This window comes from Physeter macrocephalus, chromosome 14 (assembly GCF_002837175.3).
Source record: "Physeter macrocephalus isolate SW-GA chromosome 14, ASM283717v5, whole genome shotgun sequence".
Taxonomy (NCBI): Eukaryota; Metazoa; Chordata; class Mammalia; order Artiodactyla; family Physeteridae; genus Physeter; species Physeter macrocephalus.
This window is the reverse complement of record NC_041227.1, coordinates 58,621,098-58,647,085: the sequence shown is the minus strand read 5'-3', so window position 1 is coordinate 58,647,085 and position 25,988 is coordinate 58,621,098. Positions and strand designations below refer to the sequence as shown.

The following is a 25,988-nucleotide window of genomic DNA, read 5'->3' as shown; positions in this document are numbered from 1 at the left end:
CCCGCATACCGAAAAAAAAAAAAAAAAAAAGGTCAAGATGGTAAATTTTATGTTGCGTACATTTTACCACAACAAAAAAATATATGAAAAAAGAAAGCAAAATAGAGTGGTTTTAAAAACAAATCCTACTAGGCCTCTATGATATGGTCCTTGCCCATCCACAATGTCATCTTGAACCCCTTTGTCCTCGGTCGCTGTGCTGCTGCAGCCACACTGAGAGCTTTGTTTCTTGAACACCCCAAGCCCATCCCACCTCCAAATCTTTCCGCCTGCCTGCCGATCGCTCTGCCTGGAACCCTCAGCCTCCAAAGCTTCAAGTAGCCTGGGCTCCCTGCTCGCCCAGCCTCAGCTCGAATGCCATCTCCTTAGAGAGGCTTCCCTACTTCATTTACCTCGAGTAGCCACCATCCCCTCATCTCACCCCTGTTCTAACACGATCTGAATTTTTTTTTAATTGTCTTTTACCCTTCCTTTCCCCAATTATTCCTGCCAGACTCTCAAGTTCTTTTTTTTTATTTATTTATTTATTTATTTATCTGGCTGCGTCGGGTCTTAGCTGCAGCACGTGGGATCTTTAGTTTTTTACCCTTCCTTTCCCCAATTATTCCTGCCGGACTCTCAAGTTCTTTTTATTTATTTATTTATTTATTTATCTGGCTGCGTCGGGTCTTAGCTGCAGCACGTGGGATCTTTAGTTGTGGCATGTGGGATATTTAGTTGTGGCATGCGGGATCTAGTTCCCTGACCAGGGGTCGAACCCCGACCCCTGCATTGAGAGTGCAGAGTCTCAGCCACTGGACCACTAGGGAAGTTCCTGAAATTTTTTAATTGGTTCTTCTTCCTCCTAGGATAAGAGCATGACCTTATCTTCCTTCACAATTCAATCAGCAAATATTTATTGCCAAACAGTGTTCTGGGCAGGAGATGGCAAACTACCACCAGGCCACCTGTTTGTATAAATAAAGTTTTATTGGAACACAGGCCCACATGTCCTTTTATGTATTTTATTTTTTAATGCTCTATGGAATTATTTCTTTTTTTTTTGGCTGCGTTGGGTCTTTGTTCCAGTGTGCGGGCTTTCTCTAGTTGTGGCTCGCGGGCTCTAGAGCTCAGGCTCAGTAGTTGTGGTGCATGGGCTTAGTTGCTCCGAGGCATGTGGGATCTTCCTGGACCAGGGCTCGAACCCATGTCCCCTGCATTGACAGGTGGATTGTTAACCGCTGCACCACCAGGGAAGTCCCCTTTTATGTACTTTTCATGGCTGTTTTCATGCTACAACCTCAGAACTGGGTAGTTGCAACAGAGACCGCATGACCGAAAAGCCTAAAATGTTTACTGCCTTGCTGTTTACCTGAAAAATTGTACTGACCTCTGGTCTAGGAGTTTGGCCTACATCAGGGAGCAAATCATACCAAAATCCCCTGCCCACACTGTGGAGCTGAGATTCTGGTGGAGCTGAGATTCTGGTGGGAGAGAGAAAGAGATTTACCTGTTTACAAGATAAATAGGACAGAGTTTAATATAGATGACTTAGGATAGTTAAATGCTGAGAAGAAAAATGTACAGTATGGGTCAGGAGGGTGGCTATCTAGACTGAGTGATCAGGGAAGACGGGCCAAGGAGGTGGCATTTAAGTAAATGTACGAAGGGAGAGTGGATTTTGGGGGAGCACTAAATCAAAGGCCTGGGCTGAGACATGACAGCCAAGCTTGGGGAAGAGCAGAGAACCCAGGGGGTTGGAATGGAGATGCAGCCAGTTCACGTAGAGCCTCGTAGGCCCCAGCGACGACTTGGTTATCCTTGGAGTGAAGCAGGAGGTCACGGGAGGGAATTGAGCAGAGGATCTGGTGTGACTTGATTTTATCAGCATCACTTGGGCTGCTGGGTGAAAAATAGACTGTGATGAAGAACGTCACCTGCCATATCAGTAAACAAAGGATGTTGTGGCCATCAAGCCATCAGCCCCTGCAGCCACCTCCAACTGTGCCCCCTGAGAGGATTCAGGGTGGAGAAAAGCAGGATACTGGCCCTGGATAGTTAAGGTGCCTATCAAAGGAATGATTTCAGTGAGCTCAGATTCTTGCATCTTCCCATGCATAGAGAAGCACTAAATTCATCGACTTGAGATGCCTGGTTTTCTTTAACAGTAACCTTGTGATGATCCAACTACCTGGCTTTTGTTGCCAAAACTCCTATGTATCCTGGCTCCTCCCTTACCTCTTCGGAGCAGGCCCTCAGAGCTATCTGGAGAGGCTGGCTCCCAGGCTTGAGTCCTCAGAAAGTCCATTGAATAAAACATAATTCTCAGCTTTTAGGCTGTTCATTTTTTGTCAGTCGACAAGACCATGGGCTGGTCAGGGAGGGGCGGAAGCAGGGCTAGCAGCTGGGAAGCAGGGTTTGATATGCTGAAAGAGGTCTAGGAGTAAAAGGGCTAATATCAGCCTGGACTGCCAAGTGGACCCAGGGTCCTGTTTTTCCGAAACTACAGCGTTCAATAATTGTGGACCACTGTATTCAGAACACCATTATCTGAAGATCTGTGTCTGGCTTGGAACTCAAGGCAGCTTCTCAGCGTCTGAGTTCCAGGAGAGAGAAAGGCATGTCATTGGTACTCACAGAATTTCAAACTACAAATTTTCTATAATTTTAGAGAACAAAGTTTCTCAGCGAGTAAGAAAGTAGTGGTCACTCAAAGAGGCGGGGTACTATGGCACTTTAAAGCTGTGAGTGTCCTTGGAAGAAATACTGTTTTCTGTTAACTTTGCAGCCAACTTTATCATGTCTGTTACCGCAGCCTGAAGAATGGCCTGGCTGAGTTTTGGATCTCTCAGTCCGATCCAATTTTTACTTTCCTACAATTAAGGATCATGTACTACATTTAGTAGTTTCGTCTCTTAAGTGTCTTTTAATCTAGAGTACTCCCCACTCTTATATATATATAAAACATTGTCCTGTTGAGGAGAGCAAGACAATTATACTGTAGAATACCCCACATTCTGGATTTCTCCTTTTTTGTTTCTTCATTGACGTGGTTTACTGCGTTCCTCTGTCCCCTGTATTTTCTGTAAACGTTAGATCTAAAGGCTTGATTGGATTCAGGTTAGTATACATTCTTCCTGGAATAGGAGCTACTGGGTGAGGGGGGATTAACTGCAAGGGAATATGAGGGAACTTTCTGGAATGATGGAAATTTTCTATGTCTTGAATGCAGTGGAAATTAGGTATATCCATGTCAGAACCCATCATCAAAGTGGATACTTCAAATGGGTGCATTTTATTAAACTATATCTGTATAAAACATATCTTTATGAAATTATATCTCAATAGAGGAGAAAGAGAATCTGTTTAGATCTCAGCTTCTGTGTGTTCTCTCTCCTAGAGCTAAGATGCCTGAGAAAGGGCCTGCGTCCAAGGTGTTCCCGCCTTCACAACTGTCCTTCCTCCACTTTGTAAAAGCAAGGCAAATGCTTCTCAGTCATCTTGAAACTTACTAAGGCATGTTGTGCTGTGGTGTAAAAACCTGGATGCCCAACAAAAGCACAAAGATAATAGTGTGTGGTTAGAAAAGGCAATGCCCCTAAGGACTGGGTAACAAATCCTTTTGCAATTCGGATGATTTCCTATTTGCTTCCAACCAACATGAAGGAGGCACTGCAAGACTTGTTGGATAATAGATTATTACAAATAATTTCTGGTAATGAATCATAATGTGATGTGTGGCAAATAGGCATTCAGACATGGGTGACCTTGGGGACTTCCCTGGTGGTGCAGTGGATAAGACTCCGCGCTCCCAATGCAGGGGGCCCGGGTTCTATCACTGGTCAGGGAGCTAGATCCCACATGCCGCAACTAAGAGTTCACATGCCACAACTAAGGAGCCCACCTGCTGCAACTGAGACCTGGTGCAACCAAATAAATAAATGAATATTTTTTTAAAAAACATGGGTGACCTTGAATTACTTGGCTGTGACAAAATTTCCATTCCAGTCTCCTGTTTATGTGAAAAACATTTCTCAGTATTTACTTTATAAAAGAAAAAAAGAAAAAAAAAAAAAAGGAATAGAGCTTCTTCTAAACTCTATCCCATTCCACCAATAAATAATATTTATCCACAGACAGACACCCCCCCAAAAAACACCAAAAAATAACTAGCCCATCCATCTCATTAAATGACTCATTTAGAATAAAACATACTTTTCAATGTATAACAATTACTGATCATAATGTGGTATATTTATGTCGTTTTGATCAATTATATTCAAATAATAGTTGTAATGATAATTTAGAGAAAAATTTTAACACTTAGAGCCTTTTTTTAAAATTTAATTTTATTTATTTTTTTATACAGCAGGTTCTTATTAGTTATCCATTTAACACTTAGAGCCTTATGAACACAGGATACTCTTCAAAATTAGAGTCTTAGGGAAACAGGACGTTAATATATATATACACATATATATTAACATAACTTACAAGCATTTTGTTGCAGAGAAGTATGATCTGGTGATTAATTTTAAAACTTTTCACACATTATATCAATATTAGGATAGAAGTCTGTGGGAGAAATAGAATGGAAATACAAGTTCAAGGAGGAAAAAAAAGGTAAAATAAAACTTCCAGTTGTTAAAAGCCTGTTGTTGTTTTTTTCTCTACAAAATTTTCCATTTATTTCCAAGATGGTGTGTGATTATGTTCATGGATTTTTAAAAATAAACGATGATAGGTATATTTAAAAGTATGAAGTAAAATTATATTCTAAAATATAAATATTTATAATAACTGGGAAATTAAGACTGTAACTATTTAAACTTACAATAAACAAATTTTAGGGACTTCCCTGGTTGGGCAGTGGTTAAAAATCCACCTGCCAATGCAGGGGACACGGGTTCGAGCCCTGGTCCGGGAAGATCCCACATGCCGCAGAGCAACTAAGCCTGCGCGCCACAACTACTGAGGCCCGCGTGCCTAGAGCCCGTGCTCCGCCACAAGAGAAGCCACCACAATGAGAAGCCCGTGCACAGCAACGAAGACCCCACGCAGCCAAAAATAAATAAATAAATAAATATATTTATTTAAAAAAAATTTTAGATGTCAAGTTAAAAATATTCAAGGGGTACAGAGTTCTTAGAAATTATTTAAGAAGAAACACAAGTAAAATACTTGAAGATCACTAAACAAGACCTTTTGTCCATCTCCTGAGCAGAAACCATGTGCAGGCAAAATGCTCAAGATCAAGACTGACAGGTCCCTGCTCTCATGAGATAACATAGTAATAAACAAATATAAACAAAGGAAGAAAAACAGCCAGTTTCAGGAGTTGATACTTTGAAGAGTGCAATAAATATAATAGACTGTTCCTTGGATAAGGATGAGGGTCGGGGTGGGGGGAGAGGGGAAGTTGGGTTGGTCAGGGTCTCACAAAGGAAGTGACATTTGAACTGAAACCTGAAGTGAGGATGTCAGCAACCAGAAAACCCAGGAAAGAGAGAGTCAGACTGAGGAAACAGCAAGTGCAAAGGTCCTGTGGCAGAAACAAGCTTGGTGTGTTCCAGGAATAGAAAGAAGATGCTTGTGGCTGGAACATGGTGAGCCAGGGGGAGTGCAGGAAAGGTAGGCTGGGGTGTTGTAGGCTGTGCTGTGGAGTCTGAATTTTATCCTGAAGACAATAGGAACCCTTTAGAACAGAGTTTCTCAACTTCTGAGTTTCTCAATGTCCTATTGACATTTGATCCAGATAATTCTTTGTTGTGGGGGCTGTCCTGAGCATCGTAGGATGTTTGACAGCATCCCTGTCCACTACGCATTAGATGCCAGTAGCCTCCTCATCTCAAAACCCATTGTGACAACCAAAAATGTCTCCAGACATCGCCAAATATCCTTTGTGGGAGGATACGTCCCTATAATGGGAGGCTACGCACCCACCAGAAACAGTTATGCTGGTCTATAGCTGATGAACAGGAAAACACTCATGACCCCAGTAAGTCATGACAAATTAAACACATTTTCTCTCTGCTCCCTCCCATAACCTCCCTGAAACGACCACTGAGGAATAAGGAAGGTTAAACTAATGAGGAAAAGGAGAATAGGAGAGGAAACAACATTAGATGAAGAACGTTGACAAAATTTCAGAAGATAGAAAACAGGTGGGAAGTGAATTAGCCAAACACAGAGACGGAGGCCAAGAACTAAACTAATCCCCAGTGGACAAACCAGAGGAATCTGAGAAACTGAAAATGCCCATCATATATGGAGGCTGGGGTGAGTTGGGACCAAAAGCTGAAGAACTGTGTGGAAGTCAGTATAAGGAGAGGGTGGATTCTTCCACCCTATAGAGCAGGTGACTCTATCTTTCCCAGCCACAGCATAAGACAGGAAGTTTTAGAGAGTCTAGATTTGGGAAGGGGCAGAGTAGAGGATGGAGTGAGTCATGAAACTGAAAACAGGAGGATGAAGTGAGAGTGTACCTAGAAATGGTGAGATTTCCAAGCTCCCAACCCCACTTGGCTCCCATAATGATGACAGTTAGGCTTAGACCTCTGAAATAATCAACACAGGCTCAGTTATGCTGCAGTACCAAAAAATCCCTAAATCTCAGTAGTATAAAACAACGTTAGTGTATTGTTTGCTAAAGTTTTATGTCCTTGTGGGTTGTTTTCACTCAGTTTCTTGGAGCAGCCATGATCTGAAGGTGGATGATCATCACACCAAAGGGAAAAGAGAGGTTCAGAGTCCTGCTTAGAGTGATATGTCAATTTTTTTTTGGATGAAATTTATATAACATAAAAGTCACCATTTCAAAATGAACAATTCACTGGTATTTAGTACATTCTCAATGTTGTGTAACCACCAACTCTATTTAGCTTCAAGTCATTGTTATCATCCCAAAAGGAAACCCATACACATAAGCAGTTGCTTCCCAGGCTCCTCTCCCCCTGTCTCTGCAACCATCCATCTGAATTCTGTCCCTATGGACTGACCTATTCTGGATTATTCTGTATGCAGGTAATCCTCATTATAGGTGGATTCCAAATTTCTGAATTTGTCTTCCTACATTAACTTACTTGTAATTTCAAAATCGAAAGACTTCGCTGGTGGTCCATTGGGTAAGACTCCGTGCTCCCAATGCAGGGGGCCCAGGTCCCATCCCTGGTTGGAGAACTAGATCCCGCATGCCGCAAATGAGTCTGCATGCCTCAACTAAGAAGTCCGCATGCTGCAACTAAGAAGTCTGCATGCTGCAACAAAGATCCCATGAGCCACAACTAAGACCCGGCACAGCCAAAATAAATAAATACATAAAATAAATCTTTAAAAAAAATTGATAGTTGTGGACTTTCCTGGTCATTGGTGGAGCAACAAACTTGAGTTGCTCTACATGCATGTTACCAGCTGAGGATGAAAGAGGCAACACCCTTCTTATTTCAGCTCTCATACTCTAAGCAAGTGTTCATGGTATATTTTGTGCCACATTTTGCATTTTCGTGCCTTCTGTTTGTGATTTAGCTGTTTAAAATAGTCCCAGGTATAGTGCTGAAGTGCTGGCTAGTGTTCCAAGAAAGTACATGTGTTAGGTAAGCTTTGTTCATGCATGAGTTTTAGTGCTGTTGGCTGTGAGTTAAATGTTAATGAACCAACAATATGTATTAAATAAGAATTAAAAAATTTTTTTTTTATTTTTGGCTGCAACGCACGGCTTGCAGGATCTTAGTTCCCCGACCTGGGATCGAACCTGAGCCCTCGGCAGTGAAAGCACGGAGTCCTAACTGTTGGACTGCCAGGGAATTCCCTAAATAAGATTTCTTTAAACAGAAGCACATATAAATCAAGATTATGTGTTGATTGGTTCATGAAAATGTTGTGACCAGAGGTTCACAGGAACTGTACTTCCCTAGAAGCAGCGATTCCATATTCAATAACTAAGTGTTCCCAGAGACGTTGTAGAACATATCTACCATGAATAATGAAAATCGTCAAATGGAATTTGTAAACGGAATCATACATTATGTGACATTTTGTCTGTCTTCTTTCACTTAGCAAAATATTTTTGAGGTTCATCCACATTGTAGCAAGTACCTGCATTTCATTCCTTTCAATGGCTGACTAATATTTCATTGTATGGCTATACCGCACATTGTTTAGCCATTCATCAGTTGAACATTTGGACTGTTTCCATCTTTTGGCTATTGTGAATAGTGATGCTGTCAATATATGTGTACACACATTTTACCAGCCAAAGACTCCAGTCATCTGAGAAAAGATTTTATTACGAAAGACAACTCTAAAACAAGCAGGAAAATGGGATTTGGAGAAACAGTGACAATGAGAGGAATGAAATAAACTTCTAAAAAGCTGCCATAAACATCTTAGAGAGATAATAGATGATATAGCATTCCTGGAACAGAACAGGCTTTTTTTTTTTAATTTAAATGTATTTATTTATTTTTCTTTCCAGTGTTAAGATGTAATTGATATACAGCACTGTATAAATTTAAGTTGTAAAGAACAAGATATCTTTTAAAAGGAATATTCAGGGAACAACAACAACAAAAAAAGCTCTTGGAAATCAAGAAACTAAGAAGTAAAAAATATTCAATGAAACAAGAGGAAGAAAAAAATTGAAGAAGTCTTCCAGAGAGAAGAGGAAATAAAGAACATTAGAAGACCAAAACGGAAGGTCCAATATCCAAATAATAAGAATTTGAGAAAAATAGAACTGGGAAAACAAGGGAGAGAAAATTATCAAGAAAATAATAATTAAAAAAAAACTTTTCTGAACTGACAGAAGTGATAATTTTTTAGAGTGGTATACTGGAGTATTTAAGGTGAAATGTCATGATCTCTGTAACTTACTTTTAAGATATTTCAGCAAATCACAATGCGATACCACATTATACACACCAGAATGACTGTAATAAAAAGAACAACGTCAGAAACAGATATGGGTTGTAGTTTGCCTTCCTTCTTTCCAATTCATGTCTAGCTTCCCCCCACCCCCCCAACTTCTGGCCTTGCTGATCTCCAGCAACTTTAGGCCCATTGAATTCTCCACCAGCGTCTACAGTTTTATAAGACTTAATCTCAATAATAAATCTCTTATTATGAGTTGTAAGGACTCATACTGGTTCTGCTTCCCTGTTCAAACACTAATTGATGTAAGTACGGCACTAATTATCTGAGGAAAGGTGGCTGCTTATGCATAGATGCTACTGCAAGCACAGTCTCTGAAAGGCCTCACCAGCCACTAGTAACAGGACGTATTTGGAGGGAGGGGTTTGGAGGTCCAGTGGTAGGGAGAATTTTCACTTATTTGTTTGTTTGCAATTTTTTGTTTACCTTGTGATTGTATACTTTTTAAAAACACATGCTAATGGTAAAATATAACATGTATCCAGAAAAAGTGCTGTAGGTAGAGTATGTAGTGGAACCTCATTGCGGTTTCAATTTGCATTTCCCTGATTACAAATGAAGCTGAGTACTTTTTTAAAAAAATTTATTAGCCATATCGATTTCTTCCTTTTTGCAAAGGCATCTTAAAGTCTTTTGCCATTTTTCTATCAACTGTCTTTTTCTTAATGATTTGAGGGAGCTCTATTTAGTCTAGGTATAAATGCTTTGCCATTTACATATATTTCAAATATCTTCTACTAGTCCATGGATTTTTTGACCCTCTTCTGAAGAGGTTTCTTTTGATGAAATGTGTATTTTCTCTTGGTATAGCCTGGGTGTTTGTGTCCCCCCAAATCCATATGTTGAAATTCGAATCCCCAATGTGATGGTATTAGGAGGTGGGGTCTTTGAGAGATGATTAGGTCACGAGGATGGAGCTCTCATGAATGAGATTAATGCCTTTATAAAAGAGACCCCAAAACAAAAACAAAACAAACAAACAAAAAGATTAGCTTTGGGACTTCCCTGGCAGTCCAGTGGTTAAGACTCTGTGCTTCCACTGCAGGGGGTGCAGGTTCGATCCCTGGTCGGGGAACTAAGATCCCACATGCCGCGTGGCATGGCCAAAACAAAAAGCAAAACAAAACAAAAGATTAAAAGAGAACCCAGAGAGCTCCTTTGCCCCTTCCACCATGTAAGGATGTGGTGAGAAGGTACCAGCTATCAACAAGGAAGAGGACCCTCACCAGAACGTGACCGTGCTGGCACCTTGATCTTGAACTCCCCAGCCTCCTGCACTGTGATAAATCAATTTCTGTTGTTTATAAGACCAGGGATCGGACCCAGTCTGTGGTATTTTGTTATAGCAGTCTGAGCAGATAAGACACCTCTTCTCTCAACATAAATGCCATAGACTCTGGATCTTTTTTTTACAAACTCTCTCAGGCCCCGGGAAAATGTTTTAATTCTTTCAGAATCAGAAGAAAAATAAATAAATATAACCCTGCCTTTATTATACTTGTCTTTATACCAACACCATCATAAAATATAGTTTTAGATTTGTGTGTGTGTGTGTGTAAGAATGTGTCCCAGCCAGCAACCTTATAAGGTGGGCACTATTGTTATATAATTTATTCAAGGGAGGAAACTAAAGTCTGAGAAATGACTTAGCCCAGGTCAGACAGCTGGAAAGTGTGGGAACAGAGACTTGAACTTAAGCCTGGGGAACCCTAAAGCTTTTACGCTTGGCCACTAACCTAACCAGGTCAACACTGTTACATCCAGGGGGTGTGTCTGGCTGGAGCTGGGGAGGTTTAACCCTGGAAGAAGTCTTAGAGGAGATTTGATACAGTCTTCAAATATTTTAAGAGCTGTCACATGGAAAAAGGATTAGCCCAGTTTTTTGTGGCTCCTGAGAATGGAGCCGGGATAGGTGGGGTGGGGTTATAAGAAAGCAGATTTTGACCCAGTCACCTGTCAGTAGCAATTTATCCTGAAAACCATAGGAGGGAAGTTTGACCCCTGTCCGTGACAAGGAAAGAATTAAGAACAAAGCTGTGTTGGAGAGGATTACTGCCTTGGGAAGGGAGTTGGAGGAGAATGAGATGAATGTTTATGTCCCTTTAACATTAAGATTCTACACTTGCAGATATTAGACGTTCAGCAAGTGTAGATGAGTTGGGATCCTCCCCACCCCCACCCCGATTTCACAAATCCTTAGCGAGCCCTCTCATGCACTCTTAGTGGGAATCTAAATGGAAACAGTCTTTTTGGAAGAGCTATTGACAGTATCTATTAATATTGAGACTTTCCATAACTTTTGACTTAGCAATTCTATATGGAAGAATCTCTACTATGATATAAATGCACAAATGTGCAAAGATATTTGCCCAAGGATGTTTACTGCAGTGTGTTTATAATAGGTTTACAGAATAGGTTTGCAGAAGGTTTACAACAGCCAAGTGTTCATCAGAAGGGGACTGGTTAAATGAATGATGAAACTAATACAACGCTGTAAATTATTGTCAATTAATTATGGACAATTATTTGACATTGTAATTATTGTCAACTATACTTCAATATAAAAATAAACAATATTTTTGCAAAGGAAAATAAATAAATGAACGATGATAAATAAGTCATAGATCATACATTGTATTAACGATCCAGGCTCTGTTGTAGGCCCTAGGGATGCCCAAATGAGCCTAAGTGGCAAAGACCTCCAGCCCCACCCTGTGGTTGTCCCCCTTGTGGAGTGTGGGAGGAAAATCAGACAATAAACCTGTTTAACAAGTAAATCAAACTGCACATTAGAAGGTGGTGAGGGTCGTGCTGAGAACGCAGGGATGTGGAGTGGAGGTGGGGCCGGGCTGCAGTTTTCAGTAGGGTGTCCCGGGTAGACCTCACTGAGAAGGGGACGTTACAGAAAGGCTCGAAGCTGGGTGGGACACCCGCCACTCTGGCAGAGTCACTGGGAGAACACCTTTGAAGGGCCTGGCATCCAGCAGGCTCTGAACGACAGTAGCTGTTGTTTATTTCAGTCCGCAGGAATTAGCAAGAGCCCCCAAAATGCTTATCTAAGGAAGATGCCTAAAAGTTTGCAAATGAAGAGTGGGAGGGCTTGGACTCTGGTGACTGTTTTCTGCCTCCCCAGAAAGCAGTTGAAACATCTCATGCAAGGGAAGGTTCTTGCCTGTGTGTCTTGTTTGCCCACCTGCCTTTGTAGCAATCCATCTGCCCATTGTATTTCTTTCTATCAGTTTCACTGCAGTGGAGGAGGCTCCCCAGCTCCCTTGTCCTTGATAAAGCCCCGGAGGGCCCCCATTAGGCAATGATGAAGCTCTTGGTGTGGTAAGGTCTCTCCCTAGACAGGAGGTTACTCAGCAGCAGCCCCTTAAACGGTGGGAGTCAGTCCCTATCAGTGCGTTTATTCTGAGTCTTGGCAACAGACAAATGGGAGGTACCAAAGGGATCTGTGGGTTCTTTTCCCTGACAACAAGCAGGCTTTTATCTAGCAGCTTCTAAAAATGGCTCTGGTCTCTTTAGGGTAACAGGTTATGGGGTCTGCTCTGGTTTAGATGTTACCTGAAGTAGGGAAAGGGGCTCCTTCAAGGGGAGAAGAGACAAGAGATTTCTATACAAAGCTGGAAATAAGTATCCCATGAGATGAGTAAAGTCCTAATGGGGGGATAAGGAAAGGCTTCCCTGGCACCAAGGACACTGCTGGTGGGACAGGAGGAGACACAACTGGGGTTTTGACACAGAGAAATGGGGATGGTGTCCCAGGCAGAGAGCACAGCATAGAAAAACACACAGAAGCAGCTAACAATGGAGCATATTCAAGCTGTTGTAAGTAGAACCTTTTGTCCGGAGCATAGTGATAAAGAAAAGAATAAATAATAGTAATAACCAACATTCATTGTATAGTCACTATGTGCCTGGCAGCATTCGAAACACTACATCCTCTCTCTAACCCCCACAACACTCCTAGAAGACAATATATTAACAGCCCAACTCTATAGGTGAGGAAACAGAGATCGGTTGATAATTTGCCCATTTGTGGCTGAGGGGTTTATAACACACCACCACCACCAATAATAATAACCACAATTATTAGCTGCCATGGATTGATCGCCAAGCCCTTTCCTGAGTGTTGGCCATATCTCCTCCTCTGATCCGACCCTCACTGTCCAGGTGAGGAAACTGATGCTCGGTGCCCAGCTCAAAACCATGGAGCTGGTTATGGGTAGAGCCAAGATGGAAATCCAGAACTGACTTCCAAGTCCTGGTTCTTAACCACTCCATTGAATGACAATTTCCTTAACTCACAAGCAACAGAAGAAGATGTGTTTTGTGTAAATTCATCTGGCAACTGGAATTTGGAGGAGAAGGAGGCAAAAAGCCTTAATATCAGTGAGAGGAATAGTTAACCTGTTTGCCCAACAGAATCATTGGGAGAAGTGTATTATACCCTTCAAATAGTCTGGCTATAAATGCCAGCTCTGTTTCTTACCACCTGTACCTCCTGGGCGACCTCTCTGTAACCGAGTTTTCTCATGTACAATCTAGAGATGATAATACTTATTATTTAGAGTTACTATGAAGATTAAATGAGTACATTCATGTGAAATGTTTACATCTGTATACAATAAGCATTTACTGTTCGGTAATAATGATGGCAGTCATGGGCAGCCAGGTTTGGGAACCACTGAGTTAAGAGCCTATAGAAATAACGTAAACTAGCACTTCCCAAATTGTATAGCTGTCCTCTGATGTGGGAGATAAGAATTTTCCTATCATATGGATTTATCAGTGGACTATTTATGAAACAATGAGATGTTTTTATTCTTAGGAAATACGAAGTGAAGTATTTACATATGTATGCAACTTATTCTCAAATGTTTCAGCAATAATTATATATAGATACAGATAGATATGATTATATATGTTATTACTGCTGAACCATTTGACAGTATACATAAAGAGTATATATATTGAGGATATATGTGTATATATATGTACATATATATAAATAATCTTCTCTCTCATAGATAGAGATATAGGTTTAGATATAGGTATAGATATATAGATATGAGAAAGAGGGAAAGAGAGAAAGGGAGGAGAGAATGTAAGAAAATGTTAACAATTAATATATCCAGGTAACAAATATTGGGAAGTTCATTGTGCTATTCTTGCGATTTTTCCATAAATTGAATTATTTTGCAAAATAAAAAGTAAGAAAAGAATGTCTATTCTTTAAAAATCACATTGGCTTATTCAAGGCTCTGAGAAGTTCTGTGATAAATAAATCTGTGTCCCCCAATGCTCCCTGAATGTGTTTAACCTGAAAAGCTGTTTCTTCCTGGTTACTTGTAATTCCAGACAACACTCTGGGCATAGTCTTGGATGATACATGTGGGAATGAAAGAGAGAAAGACTATAAAAGATGCGACAAAAGTACAAACCACAAGACTAGGCACACTGAGTCATGAATTTGGGTTTTGGTTTCTGCGGGCGGTGATCGAGCTGTAGATAATTCAGCTCCTCTGCTGGATGAGTAGGGACAGGTGGAGAAGGCATTAAGTTTTACTTTAGATGCCCTTAGGACATGCAAGTAGAGGCTCTGAGCAGACAGTTGTAAACATGGTGTGGAAATGGAGAGAGAAGTCAGCTTTCATTCTGAGAATTTGATAGAGTAAACAGTAGAAGTCAAGTGAATGGCTGAGACCACTGAAAGATAGAGGGATAGTGGATATTCGTCATTTTTCCCTACTCAGCATCCATTCCCCCTGCTTCAACAACATCGTAGTTTTCTTTTGCTGAGCTACCTACTCCTCACTGAGAACATTCTTTTTGAATCTTTCTTTTTTTTTTTTTTTTTTTTTGTGGTACACGGGCCTCTCACTGTTGTGGCCTCTCCCGCTGCGGAGCACAGGCTCCGGACACAAAGGCTCAGCGGCCATGGCTCACGGGCCCAGCCGCTCCGCGGCATGCGGGATCTTCCCGGACCGGGCACGAACCCGCGTTCCCTGCATCGGCAGGCGGACTCTCAACCACTGCGCCACCAGGGAAGCCCTGAGAACATTCTTGATGAGACTGTCAGTCAAAATGCCTTCCCTCTCTGGCCAAGGAGTGGGCATGTGAACCAACCTGGCCAATTAGATTCTTTCTTCTGGAAATTTGAATACTGAGCAAAGTGACATCACAACCAAAAATGTTTGGATCCAATTCATTCCAACATCACTGCCCTGGAAAGACTGTACATACACGTTACTTATGTATCATCTTGCCAAAAATGTTCAACCTGGATCCAATTATGAGGGAACAATGAGACAAATATCAAATAGGACATTCTATTAGACATCTGACGTGGGCTCTCCGAAAAAGCCAATATCATTAAAAAAAAGAAAAAGGTGGAGGAATCATTCTGGACTGAAAGATATTAAAAAGATATAATAACTAAATACAGCACATAGCCTTGATTGAATCCTGAACTGAGAAACAAAACAAAAGCCAACTATATACATTTTTTTAAAAAACAGAATATCTAGACAAAGACTTTAAGTCAACTATTTATTTATTTATTTTATTTTTGGCTGCGTTGGGTCTTTGCTGCTGCGCGCAGGCTTTCTCTAGTTGCAGCGAGCGGGGGCTACTCTTTGCTGTGGTGCACAGGCTTCTCATTGTGGTAGCTTCTCTTGTTGTGGAGAACCGGCTCTAGGTGTGTGGGCTTCAGTAGTTGTGGCACGCATGCTCAGTAGTTGTGGCTTGCAGGCTCTAGAGCTCAGTCTCAGTAGTTGTGGCGCAGGGGCTTAGCTGCTCTGCAGCATGTGCGACCTTCCCGGACCAGGGCTCGAACCCATGTGCCCTGCATTGGCAGGCGGGTTCCTAACCACTGTGCCACCAGGGAAGTCCCAAGTCAACTATTTTAAATATGCTCAAAGGGACTTCAAAAACTGGGAGAGATCATTGCTGGTAGACCTGACATGCAATAAATGCTGCAAGGAGTTCTTCAGGCTGAAATAAAAGGACACTAGACAGTAACTCAAATCTACATGGAAAAATAAATAACACTGGTAAAGGTAACTACATAGATAAATATAAAAGTCAGTATTAATGTATTTTTGGCTTGTTACTCTTCATTTTTCCTATGTGATTTAAAAGACAATAACATAAAACAATAATTACAAATCTATATTCATGGGCACACAGTGAAAAAGATGTAATTTGTGCCAATAACAACATAAAGGGAAGAATGGAGCTATACAGCAGTAAAAATTTTGTGTAATATTAAAGCTAAGTTGGTATTAATTCTAACTAGATTGTTATACATTAAGCATTAATTATAATTCCCAGGGAACCACTAAGAAAATAACTGAAAAATACGTAGTAAAAGAGAAGTAATACCAATCCCCTTAAACCCTTTAAAAAAATAGGAGAGGGTGCTTCCCTGGTGGCGCAGTGGTTGAGAGTCCGCCTGCCAATGCAGGGGACACGGGTTCGTGCCCCAGTCCGGGAAGATCCCACATGCCGCGGAGCGGCTGGGCCCGTGGGCCATGGCCGCTGAGCCTGCGGGGCCGGGGCCTGTGCTCCCCAACGGGTGATACTTCCTAATTCATTCTATGAAGCCAGCGTTACCCTGATACCACAGCCAGACAAAGACATCACAAGAAAACTACAGCTCAATGTCCCTTATGGATATAGAGGCAAAAATCCTCATCAAAATACTAGTGACTCCAACAGCATATACATGGATTCTACATAATGATCAAATGAGATTTATCCCAGGAATGCAAAGGTGATTCAACATTTTAAAAAATCAATCAATGTCATACACCAAATTAATAAAACAAAAGGGGGAGTGGGAACCACATGAACATCTTAATTGATGGAGAAAAAAAGCATTTGATAAAATCTAACACCCTTTTATGCTAAAATTACTCCAACAACTGGGACTTTTTCAACATGGTAAGGGGCATATACAAGAAACCCACATCACATACAATGATGAAAGACTTAAAGCTTTCCCCCTAAGGTCAGGAACAAGACAAGGATGTCACTTTTTGCTACCTTTATTCAACATTGTATCAATATTTGAATGTTTTTAAATATAGGTTGCATTATTATTCAGGCATGGTGAGGCCAACAGATTAGGAGATGACTGCCTTTGAAAGATAGTTTATTATACCTTCAGATCCCAAGGAAACGGAGCATGCCACATTGTGGCAGGGGTCACAAAGGGAAACACTAGAACTGGTCAGGAGGTAGAGCCATAAGGAGGAAATGTGGACAAGAGCCTTCACTGGAGTTTCAAAGGGAAGGAATGGGAAAGGTAGAGTAGGCAGTTTAGGATTGGCTAGTTTGAATAATTTCAGTGGGCTCTGGGGTATAGGGGCTGTCCCTAGTTGTCTCATTCCTGGCCCTAATAATTACAAAGCATTGCTGAAAGAAATTAAAGAAGACCTAAATAAATAGAAAGACATTGTGTTTCTATGGATTGGAAGACTTAATATTGTTAAGGTGGCAATACTGCACAAAAACAATCTATAGATTTAATGCCATCCCTGTAAAAATCCCAATGTCCTTTTTTGCAGGCATGGAAAAGCCAAACCTAAAACTTATATGGTATTGCAAGGGCAAGGGACCATGAAAAGCCAGAACGATCTGGGAAAAGAACAAAGTTGGAAGATTCATGCTTCGTGATTTTAAAACTTACTGGAAATTCCCTGGTGGTCCAGTGGTTAGGACTCAGCACTTTCACTGCCAGGGCCCAGGTTCAATCCCTGGTCGGGGAACTAAGATCTTGCAAGCTGCGTGGCATGGCCAAAATAAAAAAAAAATTTTTTTTTCTAATTATTTAAAGCTACAATAACCTAACATTGTGGTACTGGCATAAGGATAGACATATGGATCAATGAAATTGATTGAATCAATGAAATTGAAATTAAAAATGAGTTGAGAGTCTGGAAATAAACTCATACATCTATGGTCAGTTGATTAGGGAAACATTTCTTCAACAGATGGTCCTGGAACAAGTGGATATTCACATGCAAAAGAAGGAAGTTGGACCTTGAAGTCACACCATATACAAAAATTAACTCAAAGTGGACCAACAGTTGGTGGGAATGTAAAGTTAGTGCAGCCACTATGGAAAACTAAAAGTAGAGTTGCCATATGATCCAGCAATTCCCACTCCTGGGCATATATCCGGAGAAAACCATAATTTGAAAAGAAAATGCACCCCAATGTTCACTATTTGCAATAGCCAAGATATGGAAACAACCTAAATGTCCACTGACAGATGAATGGATCAAGAAAATGTGGTACATATATACAATGGACTACTACTCAGTCATAAAAAGAATGAAATGATGCCGTTTGCAGCAACATGAATGGACCTAGAGATTATCATGCTAAGGGAAGTTAAGTCAGAAAAGAAAGACAAATACCATATGATATCATTTATATGTGGAATCTAAAATATGATACAAATGCACTTATTTATAAAACAGAAAGAGGGAATTCCCTGGTGGTCCAGTGGTTGAGACTCAGCATTTCCACTGCCATGGCCAGGGTTTGATACCTGGTCGGGGAACTAAGATCCCACAAGCCGTGTGGCACAGCCAAAAAAAAAAAGCAAAAACAGAATCAGACACATAGACATAGAAAACAAATTTATGTTTACCAAAAGGGAAAGGGAGTGGGGGAGGGATAAATTAGGAGTTTGGGATTAGCAGATACAAACTACTGTATATAAAATAGATAAACAAGGTCCTACTGTAAAGCACAGGGAACTATATATTCTGTAATAAACCATAATGGAAAATAATATAAAAAAGAATATATATGTACATATATGTGTGTGTGTGTGTATGTAAAAAGAGTGGATCAACAAACCAAATATAAGAGTGAAAACTATGGGCTTCCCTGGTGGCGCAGTGGTTGAGAATCTGCCTGCCAATGCAGGGGACACAGGTTCAAGCCCTGGTCTGGGAGGATCCCACATGCCACGGAGCAACTAAGCCCGTGAGCCACAACTACTGAGCCTGCGCATCTGGAGCTTGTGTTCCGTCTGCAACAAGAGAGGCCACAACAGTGAGAGGCCCGCGCACCGAGATGAAGAGTGGCCCCCACTCGCCGCAACTAGAGAAAGCCCACGCACAGAAACGAAGACCCAACACAGCCAAAAATAAATAAATAAAATTTTTAAAAAAAGAGTGAAAACTATAAAATACTTACAAGAAAACCTAGAGGCAAATCTTAATGATCTTGGATTTGACGATGGTTTCTTAAATATGACACCAAAGGCAGAAGCAGCAACAACAACAAAAATAGGTAAATTAAACTTCATGAAAAGTAAAAACATTTGTACATCAAAGGATACTATCAAAAGAGTGAAAAGACAACCCACAGAATGGGAGAAAATATTTGCAAACCCCGTATGTGACAAGGCTCTAGTATCTAGAATATGTAAAAAAAAAACGTTTACAACAACAAAAAAGCAAAGAATTCAATTCAAAAATGAGCCAAGGTAGAGACACAGATGTAGAGAACAAACGTATGGACACCAAGGGGGGAAAGCAGCTGGGGGTTGGGGGTGGTGTGATGAATTGGGCGATTGAGATTGATGACATATATACACTAATATGCATAAAATGGATAACTAATAAGAACCTGTTGTATAAAAAAATAAATAAAATAAAATTCAAAAAACAAAAATGAGCCAAGGATTTAAATAGACATTTCTCCAAAGAAGATATTCAAATGGCCAACAAGCACAAGAAAAGAGGCTTAGCATCATTAATCACCAGGAAAATGCAAATAAAAATTGTAATGAAATGTCTCCTCATAGACACTGGGACGACTATAATAAAAAACGAATGGAAAATAACATCCTCTTTGACGAGGATGTGAAATTGGAACACATATACATTGTTGATGGAAATGTATAATGCAGTCTCTATGGAAAACAGTTTGACAGGGAATCCCCTGGAAGTCCAGTGATTAGGACTCTGCGTTCTCACTGCCGAGGGCCTGGGTTCAATCCCTGGTCAGGGAACTAGAATTCCACAAGCAGCGCAGCACAGTCAATCAATCAATCAATCAATCAATCAATAAAACTGTTTAACAGTTCCTCAAAAAGGAAACCAGAGAATTACCATATGGCCCAACAATCCCATGACTCCATATTTGCCTGAGAATTGAAAACAGCTGTTTTAACATTAACTCGTACACAAATGTTCACAGTAGCATTATTCATAATAATCCAAAAGTGGAAATGACCCAAATGTTTACCAACTGATGACTGGGTAAATCATATTTTGTCTATCCATATAACAGAATATTATTCAGCCATAAAAAGGAATTAAATACTGATACATGCTACAACTTGGATGAACCTTGAAACCAAGCTTTATGAAAGAACCCAGGTGTAAAAGGCCACAAATCGTATGAATCCATTTACATACACGAAATGTCCAGAATAAGTAAATCCATGGAGATAGAAAGTAGATTAGCGGTTGTCAGGGCCTGGGGTGGGGAGAAGGGGGGAATGGGGACAGCTTAATGGGTACAATTTATTTTTGGTGCAATGAAAATTCTCTGGAGTGGATAGTGGTGATGATTGTGCAACACTGTGATTGTGCTAAAAGCCACTGATTTGTACACTTTAAAATCGTGATTTTTTAGGTTATGTGAATTTTACCTCAATAAATTAAAAAATGATTAGAAGGTGTGATCCAATTCAGGCTAATGGAATATAAGGAGAGCTCTGCTAAGTGTTTCTGGGAAAGTTCTTCCCAGTTTGCTGGGAGACATTCTGGAAGTTGTTCTCTTTTCTCCTCTGACCATTGCAATGCTTGAATGTGATACCCAGAACAGCTTGGGTCATCTCAACAACACTTAAAAAATGATGTCCATCTATGGAGGAGGGGATGTGAAGGTTACTTGTATGCTATTTTGCACTGTGCTCTGACTAAATGCTTCCCACTGGATAGGTAGTTGGGGTCTGAATTTCAGCCTCTGTTCTTCTTGGTATGTGGTTGAGTCTTCCCATGGAAAGAGATAATTTTTTCTAAAAGTTGTTCTTCCATAGGGGCCTTTTCTCTAATTTGCTTAAGGCCTCCATGTATACTAGGGGCAGCCCTGGGGCAATCATGGGAATATAAGGAAAAGGAGCCAGGGCCACAGGCATAGTAGCTTTTAAAACTGCCAAGTGTCTGGATATTCAGTTATGTTTAACATTAAATTTTCTTACGAATAAGACAGCTTGATTTGCATTAAAAAATAGTCTCATCTGTACCCCAACGTTCATTGCAGCACTATTTACAATAGGCAAGACATGGAAGCAACCTAAATGTCCATCGACAGATGAATGGATAAAGAAGATATGGGATATATACACAATGGAATATTACTCAGCCATAAAAAAGAATGAAATAATGCCATTTGCAGCAACATGGATGGACCTAGAGATTATCACACTAAGTGAAGTAAGCCAGACAGAGAAAGACAAATATCATATGATATTGCTTATATGTAGAATCTAAAAAAAAAAGATACAAACGAACTTATATACAAAACATAGACCCACAGACATAGAAGACAAATTTATGATTAAAGGGGAAAGTGGGGGAGGAATAAATTAGGAGTTAGGGATTAACATATATACATTACTATATTTAAATAGATAACCAACAAGGACCTACTGTATAGCACAGGGAACTATACGCAACATTTTGTAATAACCTATAAGCGAAAAGAATCTGAAAAAGAATAGATATATTGTATATGTATAACAGAATCACTGTGCTGTATACCTGAAACTAACACAACATTGTAAATCAACTATACTTCAATTTTAAAAAGTCTCATCAATTAGGAGGGTTTTTTGTTTTGTTTTAGTGGAGGGGGTAAGGAGGGAGTAAAAATAAATCAGACAGATAGCTGCTGATTTGACATGTTCCTCTAGCATACTCTAAAAAAACCTGCCCAAATATGCCCAAGATCCATCTGTCCCCTGAAAAGGACTGAGGGAGATCTTTAATCTAGACAAATCCTCCAGTGGCATAATATTTGGACATTTTAAACTGTCCCATAAACTGTCATGTATTTTCTATTTGATTAATCATTGACCAACAAGACAATTGGCTTTATTACATATTATTTTTATTCAAGAAGGAAAATTTATAAATGTTATGTACAAATGTTCTTACAAATGTTCTGCAGAATTTGTTTTGAACCTCAATTTGTTTGAATCTCAAACAAATTTAACTTGACGTTTAGACTGAGAAGCAATAAAAAAAAATTATTGATCACAAACACACAAAAAAAGTTCAGGAAGAGGCCAAATGGAGTGCTGGAGCATTCCAGGAAGGATAAACGTCAGGATAACCAAAATCCTAACGGTGAATTTAAACAGGACTCTTGGTTACAAGTGACGAAAATTAAAATCAGCTTAAACCAAACTTTATTGACTCATGTATCTAAAATTTCAAGTGGTAAATTTGGCTTTAATCATGGTCCAGGAGCTCCACAGTCTCTATCACTTGGTACTGCTTTTCTCTTTGTTCCCGTTTAAAATTAATAAAGGAAACCTCACTAAAGTTAGAGCCAGGAATGGCTGTCAGAGGAAACTCTCATACATTACCACTCATCATCATTTGCAGGCACTGACCTTCATTTCCACGCCACACAGGAAAAAGGGAAAATTGCACTCCCAAATAGGAAGCGCAACTACGTTACTAGCCCAAAGGAAGAATTTCTCCTCCCTCAGCAACTGCCCAGCCAATGGGAAACATTGCAGCTCAGCCAATGAGAAGCCATTGCCACCTACTTTCCTCCAATGAACTTTCATTTAGAACAGCACGTCCCAACGCCCCACCCCTCCTTTTTCCTATAAAAGCAGGCTCCGTTTGTTTTCCAGACGTGCCTGTGGTTTGCCGTAGGTTGAGTGTATTGAGTTGCAGTTCTTTGCTTTTCCCAAATAAATTCATTTTGCTGGTAAAACTGGCTGATTTTAGGTTAACAGTGTCATTCTCAGACAGGTTCTTCTCACTCAGAGTCAAAGATGACACCCAGCACTTCCAACTATATCCTGCCTGGCAACCCCCAGAGAAAGAGTGCATCCCTTGTCCAGTAGCTGCAGGGATGTCTTGGGTTTGAGGCTCATTGGCCCTGCTTGGGTCATGTGTCCATTCCTGAACCAATCACTGAGGCTGATGGGTGTGTGTGGAATGTCCTAAATGGTGAGAACTGGGTCTTATGTCCACTCTTGCAGCCCCACTGAAAGGGGTGGGTGGGGGAGTAACTGTCCCCAAGTGGTACTCTAGAATGCTGTCTATTCTGGCAGAATGGACAAGAGAACCTGAGCAGAAACAAGACATTTAAAGCACATGATAGACAAAGTCCTCCACCGTCAGCCCCTTCACATTCACTTTGTGTCCCTCCTATCTGCCCCTGTTACTTGGACCTGCTTTCACTTCCTCAAATGTGCTCATTGCTCCACCTCAGGGCCTTTCTAAATGCTGTTCCACGTTCCTGGAATGCTCTTCCATCACTGTGCCTAGTTAACACCTACTTATCTTTCAGCTTTCAGGTCAAACGTCACACTTCCTCAGGGAAGCTGTGGCAGTTATTATCCAAATATGGCCACAGTTGTATCTCCCATGGTACACTCTTCTTACAAGGTGTTTTGACACTCTGCCCATTGAGAAGTGTGGTCTGTGTTCCTTTCCCTTGAATCCAGGTGAGCTTGAGACAAACATCAAAGTGACACTATGTGGCTTTCAAATCTAAGTCATAAAATGTGAAAAGCTTCTGCCTGATTCTCTCAGGATGTTCACTCTTAGAACCCAGCCACCATGCCATAAGGAAGCCCAAGCAGCCCACAAAAGGGCCCTGATGGAGAAGAGCTAGTAGGATCCCTAACCCAAATGCCTGACTGAATTCCCAGCTGTCAACCAGCACCAACTTACAGGCCAGGTGAGTGAGCCCCCATCTTCGAGAGAAGCCTTCAGAACCTTGATAACATCAAGTGACAGAAGCCGGACACAGAAGGCCACGTTTTGTATGCCGCCACTTATATGAAATGTCCAGATTATGAATATCTACAGAGAGTAATAAAAGAAATTTTCACATATTGAGATATAGGGAAGTCATTCTAGCTTATACATGAGTTAGCTTGAATTTTATGCTAACTAAAATAGCCTGTTTGTGGCCCAGCAAACATACATTGTACATCTGCTTTAATTATTAGAGAAAAGGACATATTGACCAAAAGAAAAGACTGTCCATGTTAAAAATAAAGATTAAAAGCCTCTCTTCCTGGATGCCAATGCTGGTCCTCCTTTGAGGATAAGACTCCCTTCCCAGGTGCCAAGGTCATGCTGACCTGCAGTGTACATGCTGACCTATGTGTTTTCTTTTTTTCCTTGAAATGTATCCCTGACTTATTTAATGTTCTTTGTTCTGACAAGATATAAAACTGTGCTGGAAACCATGCTTCTCCGGAGCAGTTTCTCAGAGTAATCTGGGAAGTGGGCATCCAGGATAGTCCTCAGTTTGGCTCAAATAAAACTCTTTTCTATTCTTACTATAGGTTGCTTATTGATGATTTTCATTGACAGATGTAACATTCATCCTGGGCCTTGAACAATGGGTCAGGAGGCAAGGAGGCAGGTGAAGAGACATTCCAGGTGGGAGGAACAGAATACACAGATGCCCAGGACTGGAGAGGTGAAGATGCGCAGAAATCTGCTTTGGAGCAGAGGAGACACTGTGCTGGAAACCATGCTTCTCTGGAGCAGTTTCTCAAATTAACGTAAATTAATTTACTCTCCAATCCCAGTCAAGGTGCCCCAGATGACACCACGTGGAGCCCAGACTTGCTGTCCGGGTTGAATTCTGCCCAAATTGCAGATTTGGGGGCAACATAAATAACTGTTGTTGGTTTAAGTCACTAGGTTTTAGGATAGTTTGTTACAGAGCTTCTGAGACAGAAGCTTTCCCTAACCACCTCTCCACTCCAGGGCAGGTCCCCTGTTGTCTCTGTATTTTTTTTTTTTATTGTAGTACCTATTCAGTTTGTAATTAAATATTTGATTAACTGCTGTCTTCCCCATTGGCCAGTGTGCTCTGTCACTGTGTTTAGCAAGGACCAGTTCCCAAAGGGGTGTGTACACGTGGTGTTTGAAAACTACGTGGCAGATATCGAGGTGGATGGAGAACAGGTAGAATTGGCTCTGTGGAACACAGGTGGGCAGGAAGAGATCACCTGAGGCCCCTCGCCTACCTGGATGCTGATGTTATACTGATGTGTTTCTCCACTGAGAGCCCTGATAAATGGACATTTATCAGGAAACATCAGACATTCATCAGAAAACATCCCAGAAAAATGGACTCCAGTAGTCATTTCTGTCCCGTTATCCGGCTTGGAAGAAGAAGGATCTTTGGAAGGATGCGTGCAGAAGGTGGGACTAACCAAGATAAGGCAGGAGCTGGGAAAACTAGAGGAAGGCAGAAATATGGCGAACAGAATTGGAGCTTTGGGGTAGATGGGGTGTGCATCAAAGACCAAATATGGAGTGAGAGAGGTTTTTGAAATGGGCATGAGAGCAGCTCTGCAAGCCAGATATAGGAAGGAAAAATCTGGGTGCTTCATCTTGGAAAACTGCTGCAAAGCACAGCCCTCATGCAGTAAATTTCAAAGAGCTATTTATTAATCTTAGCGGCTGATTACTGGCCTTTTTCATTTATCTATAATTTATCTAAGATTACATATCAGAAGTCATCTTGCTATCAGTGTTTAGAAGTCAACCATGATTATCGATGATGTCCAAACCATCTGGCCTGCCAGGGTTCCTCTGACATAGCTCTAACAGCCCTATGCTCTCCCATCTGACACACCAGGCACGAATTCAAGTTATAACTGTGGTGCTCCAAGGACAATGGTGCTTCAAGGACAAAGGACAACCCTGCCTGAAAAACTGTCAGCATTACACCCCCTTCCCGGACTCTTACTCGCCCTCCCCACCATGTTGTGATGGTTATGAAATTCCTGAGCCCACCTGGGCGATGCCCACCTGAGCAGCAGGACCTGTCCC

General features: G+C 40.9%; 1 pseudogene; it reads left to right on the top strand.

Annotated features, from left to right (window-relative positions):
• LOC112064831 (transforming protein RhoA-like) overlaps window positions 1-25,607 on the top strand; it is a 30,533-nt pseudogene extending 4,926 nt beyond the window's left edge.
• Window positions 25,608-25,988: the final 381 nt, after the last annotated feature.